Here is a 7,241-nt window from a genome sequence, read left to right as displayed (position 1 = left end):
TGCCATCTCTCAGCTCTGCCCTGCATCTCCTCCCCTTCTCTTCAAGAGCTGTTTATACACCCTAAGCTGTTTATGGCTAAACTCATCACTTCACCAAAAGCAATGGAAGTTTTCCCATTTATTCAAAGAATGCCTGAAGGTTTAATTGGGATGGCAAACTGGTTCCTTCAAGTGTGACAATCAGGTTTGACCATCCAGTAAATGGGCTACTCTTTGTACTAAACTAATCCTATTTCCCAACGAGTTGCATGCAGGTCTGGTTTTCATTACATGACACTTGGAGCTAAGAGGTTCTTATGGACATGCCTGTATTTTGACACAGTCACAATATAAAGATATTTTAAAAGGACAGACATATTGTACAGATCATCACAGAAGGCAGGGATGCACGGGGAGAGCAAGGCAGCTTTGGCTTCAGGGCCTTCTGATATCAAAGAGCTCTGATCTTACAGCATTGCTTTTTAGAATTCCCACAAGCCTGTTTTTAACCACAGCAAACAGTTGCTGAAGCCTTTATGAACCATATGTTCAGGATGGCAAATGCTCCGCTCTAAGAAAAAGTCATAAATTCATTTGCATTTTTCAAAACTCCACAATCAGTTCATTCTTCACTATAAATTGTCAAATGGAAAGTTTCTTTCCAAGAAAACAAGTGCAATTTGTGTTTTATTGTGCATTTCATGCTGATGCACAGCCTTGCATCACTTAAAGCACTGGGGCTGTGAGCACCTTGGGGTTTACTCTGGGCTGGAATCATGAATGGTGGCTCGAGGAAATCCCAGATCAATGAATATATAGTTCTTTGCAATGAATATATAGTTCTTTGTACTTCAAATAAAGCCTCCCTCTGTCATACATGTGTGAATGTCATATTTTTTTTTTTCAGCAGAAACTAATTTCTTCCTAAACAAAAATTTAGCTCTGTTTCACTGTTGTATTTAGAAATAATGATAAGGAATATTGTTTCAAACTAAGGACTTGGAGTATTTGGCTTATCAGGATACTTATAACCATGTCCATAAGCATGGTGAATACTCACCAGTATCTATTTCAAATGGAGCACATGCAGTTTAAGAGCTATTACCACTGATGACCTCTTTGATTTCATTTATATTTTCTATTTATGTTTATGTTGTTCCTTTACTATTTCTCCTGTAAATTCCTCAGACTAGGTGCAATCTCTTAATCCATCTGTACAGTGCCCAGCACGCTGCAGATTAGTGCCTAAAGTAACAGTAAAGATGATTTCCAGTGGTTGCTATCTGTCAGAAGCCATTTTAAGGCTTCCAGCAGAGGCCACAATTGCTCAGCAGTTCCCAGGAATGCTTTTCTGTACAGAAAACTAATTTCTGAAATCAAGGATAGAAGATTTTACTGCATAGCTGAGACTTTGCTGCAACAAAACGTGCATTAGATTATTTATTGGTAAGGAAAAAAAGATGTATCTAATTAATAATTGCCTCTTATTTTGGGAAGCTAATGAAGTAGCTTTGTTCTCTTAGAAAAATAATTTGCCATAAAATATGAAGTCTCTGAACTAAAGCAAACCATTTAATAGATTAACTGCAAATCAGTACTAATTTGCTTATGAAAAGGACACTTGTATTAGAGAGGATAGCTTTAATTTATGAAAAGTTAAGGGTTTCACTATTGATAATAAAAAACTACTTAGAGTTTAAACTCTGGATTTTCATATTTGCTAACAGCATTTTCTGTATTCCTCTATTATATCATAGGCCTACTTTGATATATACAAAGTCAAATTATTCTCACTATTACTGGATGAAAACTAATTATTTCTGTAGTAGAAAGAAAGAAAGGCCCCCAAAATTACAAAGTGAAATAATGAAGAAAATGGCACCAGGCTTTTTTTAGAGTTAAAAACCAAACCAAGATAGTACAGACAAGGTGATTCTAGCTGAGTCAGTGAAAGTGTTGGGATAAAGCAAGATCAGAAAGCAAAGCATCTGGTTAGAGAGCAACTGGGAGTAAAAAGGGGAATTAAAATGAAGGACAAAGAAAAGTAAAGTAACCTGAATTGAACTAATAGTGCAGTAAGTCATACAGATCACAACATATTTTCCTGCTGGTTTAAACCTGATTCTTAACCCTGGTCAAGGCTGCTGCTCACTAAGGATTTCCCCATTCATGCAGCCCTTGTGTCAGTAGAGGCTCTGCTGTGATTTTTTCCCTCCATTATCTGACCCCACCTCCGTGACCATCATTTCTCCTTTCTGTCCTCTTGTCTCTATTCTGGATAATTTCTCACCCAATAGATTCCAGCCCAATTTACCCAGTGGCTTTGCAATTCCCATCTCACCCTCTCCTGTTTTTAACAATCTGTTCAGCCATTGAAACAAGTTTTTAAATTTTAGTTATGCACAATTGTAAAGAAAACAGAAATGTGGATATTTCTGTGTGTGACAGTCCCCATTACAGAAGCAGAAGTAAGAAGAAGAGTGGGATACAGTTCTTGAGCAAAAGGTCACTAGAAAGTAATTAGAGCTATGGAAGCTTCAAAAAATCCTGCCTCCCTGCATTTTATTTTCAAAACAGTTACAGAATTTGAGTGAATGAAATGTGTAGAATAGCTAGGACATGGAATTCATATCACCAAAATTAATTCCTTTCTTCATGTCACCACCAAAAGGCAAGCTTCAATTTTAATCCCAGCCAGAAACAAAGCGGTTTTGTTTTGTTTTTGCTTTTATATTTGCAAGGATGAGGAATAATTATGTGCATACCTGCCACAGGAAAGGTAAAGTATCTGCCAAGCTCTTTTTGATATTACAATACATTGTGGAAAAAAGAAAGTCTAGCCACATTTTATTATGCATTTATTTATCAAGAATCTGTCATGCACACCTACCCTACCACACTGCAGACTTGAAAGGTAAGAACAAAGCCTGTTTGTTTTGGGTAAAGTAATCTGCAGAAAAACTCTATTGCTGTACTTAGCAAATGACTTGCATCCTCTGCAAGGGCAAGAAGGGAAAACAAACCATCAACTCAGAGAGAATGAGATTTATTTCATCATTTTAAAGTTTCTTGAATGTACTTTACAAAGTGATTCAGTCTACTGTTATTTATTCAGTCCTCTCCCAAGGACTATCAGATATAATAAGCTGCATAAAACTGTTTGTATTTTCCTTCCATTTCCTTTATGGGTTGCTGTTTGAAGTGTGTATAGAAACTTCACCTTTTTTAGGTATTAATTCAATGAAAATAGAGGTAAGCCCAAATAAAACTAACTAGTAACAGGCTCCTGAACTATTAAAAACTTTGAGGGAAAATGCTGAAAACCACCCTGGTATAAACAGCTCATGGCCCAGTGTCTAATTGCAATTTTCAGGACAGTTTCTGCAGAGCTGGATACTGAATATAACAGAACTGCTAAAATTCATCAAGTTTTGAACACCTCTATTCATTTGTGCTTACATTTTTTATTTTATAGAGAGCCTTATATCCATCTTGGAAAACATCTACTATATTAACCCCCCTACACTGATGACACTAATATTTTCTTGATAGATGAACCAGAAAATCAGCAAAAACTTATTTGGAGCTAATGATAAATGTTACTGTACAGATCATGAATGGCAATCTTCATACCAGCCCCAAAAGCAACACAGAACTTGAAAGAAAACATTTCTACTACAAAATCTCTTTGGCTACTTCAGGAGCAATAGCATATCCAACAAAATCTTGAGTTATTTTACAAAATAATAGAAAAAAGATTGGTTTTTGAAAACTCAAAAATATGTCTCAGGGTGTTGATACCTATCACATGCCAGTGTTCACTGGAACACGAGGGTGTGCTCTGATGGTGCAACAATGTTCTGACCAGAGAATGATGCATAAAAATAGAATTTTGACAAGATCTCACATCTCCCTTGAGTTCTCCCTCTCCTTGTTGCTTCCCCCAGAAGTGCAGTTTAACAGCTCTTCAGGCACTTACACAGAAGCACAAAGCAGCCTTGGCATGAAACACCTCAGAACGAAGTTCCTGGCCCTCGGTACAAAGCTGCTTCTGTGAGGTGTGGGCCTGTACATCAGGTACTCTAGAAAAAGATAAATTCTGCTTTTTCTGCAAGTGTGATGCAAGACCCAGGGAGACAGGTATTAATAACAAAACCAGACAGGGCAATGGGATTCCTCAGGCACACCCACTGACAGAATACCCTGGGTGAATTGGGTGAGTGATTCTAGCCCTGTCCCTGTGAATATGCATCTGAGGGAATCCAATTCTGGTCATTTTGAAAAGTTATAATGTGGATTCCCAAATTCAAGCAAGGCAAGAATGCTTTATTTAGCAAGAACAGCAGCAGAGTGAGAGGAAACAACTGCACATTCACATATCAAGTAATTCAGTGACCTTTAGATGCACAGATTTTGATCTAGAAAACAATGTAAGAAAATGAATGGACAGAATACAGATGTTGCTTATTTCTAAAGCTGAAAAGGAGAAATCTTGCTCTCAGGTAACTGCTATTTTGAGCTGCTAAACAAAACCCAGCTGAGAGAATATGAGATCTCAGTAGAAGCAAACTCTAAAACAAAAATCAGAGAGAGAAGAAGAAAAAATAAACAAGTGCCTGCAGCAGTCTGGGCACAAACTAAAGGAAGTGTTACCAACATGACAGATCATTCTGCAGTGACTGTTCTTAGCAGGACATACTCCACAGAGGGGGCTCATTCCCAACTGCTGAGTAGGCCCTGTAGGACCTACATGGCCCATGTGCATGGTCCCATAGGGTGCAAGATGGCAGAAGAGCCCCTAAAGCTCACAGTGCACTGGGCATGGACAGCAAAGCACACAAATTCTTGGCACATTTTCTCCACAGAGCATGGTAATAACATAAGATGGGATGAATCATGGAGCTTATAAGAGCCTGAGTCCAATCACCAGTGCTGAGATGCATTAACCTTGGACAGAGCTGAACCTTCAAAGCAGAGGATCTGCTGGAAGCCAGGCAGGAGATGGTTATCCTGCCCAGGGGAAGGGAACACTGCCCACAGGAGCTGTGTAGGAGCACTGATATAGGGGTTTTCTTGAGCCAGGTCTTATAAGCTCTTGGAGATTTACATCACACCCAAGATAGCTCAGCCACCTCAGATGGCATAAAATCAGCAGGATGGCTTCTGTGGCAGTGTTGGAAACAGAAAAGTTTTAATAAAAGGCAAAATACCAAAGCTCTTTACAGAGAAAAACCGAGCCAGGGCAAGAGGCTCTTGCTCCTGGTACAACACCTCACAAAAACAATTATTCCTTTTGTTCTTTTCTTTTCCTAGTAAATTGCTTGCAAGACATTTTGGCTTCTGTCCAGTTGGCTATCCTTAAGTTTGAGGTGAAGTATCCCAGGTCCTATGAGGTGTCTTTTTACCTAATTGAGGAGAGAAACTTCTGGGCTTTTTTCCCTTTTATAGGAGACAAAGGATGATTTTTTCACTCTGTGACCAGGGGGTACATTCCTAGAGCACCACCAGTGCAGTTTTCCCTGGAGCACAGGGCTGTGAAGAGAAGTGCCCCCTGGGGAAGAGGACAGCACTCATAGGGACTGCCTGGAACTGAAGGCCCTCACTTCTCCTCACTCTGTGGTGAATTATTGTTTTTCTGCTGGATCCCCCTGAGGGGTTCTTTGGCTCTTTGGCCGAAACAGCCCAATCTGCTGAGTGCCCTTGAGTGAGAGGTGTCCATGGGTGTGAGAGGAGCTTTGGGCCATACTCCTGCCTGTGCAGTAACTGGATCCTGGGCACAGCCAACTGGGAACCTGGGAGTTCACTGGAGCACCATCATGGATGCATCTTTTTGTCAGTTTTGTCCACAGAATTTAGTTGTGAATTAAAGTTTGTCCAAGTTTGTTACCTGTGAAGCTGTTTTCCATGACCTCCGTAAATAGTTCATGTAGAGGATGACAAAACCCCTGCTTGTTTATGTTCTTTTGGCTGAGAAACAATCTTGACCATTCAGGTGTAGCAAGGAGTACTGACTAACCTCTCTGGTAGACAGGGTAGATAGCCATGATTAGCCAAATTGACTTCCCAAGCCTGCTGTCTGAAAACATCTATTATTGGAACTCAGATGGAATTGAGGAGCTTATTTCTCATAAGGGATTAGAACTGCAAGTGCATCTACAAGTGTATGTTTGTGAGACAGCTAATAAAAGGTTTGTTACTCATTGCAAACAGAGGAACACAGCTGAGTGGAGGAAAAAGGATCATTTCATCTCAGTGCTAAACCCTACATTCCTATTGGCTTTCTCAAATGGTGACACCTAGTTTGATTTTTTAATTAAAAAGGAAAAAAATCCATTTAAAATAGGAGATAAATCATAGCAATTCAAGACCAAATGTTGAACATTGGTTCCTAATTTTTACCTTCAGTTCAAGATTCATTATCAGTTATGGTGAATATGGCTGAGTGATCACACATTGAAGCCAAATTGCCAAATTCTACCCAATTCTTTTGGTCAGAACTGGAAGCATGAGGAGGAGCTGAAGCACTTAACCTTGAATGTTTATTATGTTTAAACATATTCTTGTTCAGTGATGTCAATACACATAAAATTTGTTAAATTTTGGAAAAGAAAATCTGTAAATGTGTACGTACATTTGCATATGTGTGTCTCTGTCCATAGATAAGGTATTCAGACACACAAAGTCACTCAGAGGTGTTGTATGGAACAGCAAAGCTCTGGGCTCAGTTCTCAGTCCAATCCCAGCCAATTGCTGCAGCCCTGGGCTGTGAGCATCAGCTGACCTGAGCTGAACATCAGTGGATGCTCAAAAGATGAGGAGGTGAAGAGATGAGAGCTATCATCTCTCTGTTTGCACGTTCAGCTGTGTGTCTGCCAAGGCTGTTTTTGAGCTTCATTTCTTCTATTTAATCTTCCCTATTAAGGTTCAAATCAAGATCACCATGCAGATCACGGCAGGTAATGATAAAGGGAGAGCTGTAAGCATTGCATGTAAAACCAGTTTTTCAGATACATAGACAAGGGTGAAAAAGAAATCATAGCTTGTCCAGGTAATGCATACTTGTTTTAAGTTCACAGGAGGATCTTGGAACAGCATTTGTTTTAGTAGTGACAAAACTATGGGTAAGCAAATTCTGCAACAAGTGCATTCTTAGTAACAAATCTGCAATGAAGAGACACCTCAGTTCTGCAGAATCCAGCAAAGTGGAATGAAATCCCTTTTAGAAGCTGACCCTAGAGCAAAAATATTATTTCAGTTTAAAT

This window comes from Geospiza fortis, unplaced genomic scaffold, assembly GCF_000277835.1.
Source record: "Geospiza fortis unplaced genomic scaffold, GeoFor_1.0 scaffold157, whole genome shotgun sequence".
NCBI classification, from domain to species: Eukaryota; Metazoa; Chordata; class Aves; order Passeriformes; family Thraupidae; genus Geospiza; species Geospiza fortis.
This window is presented reverse-complemented; position numbering follows the sequence as displayed.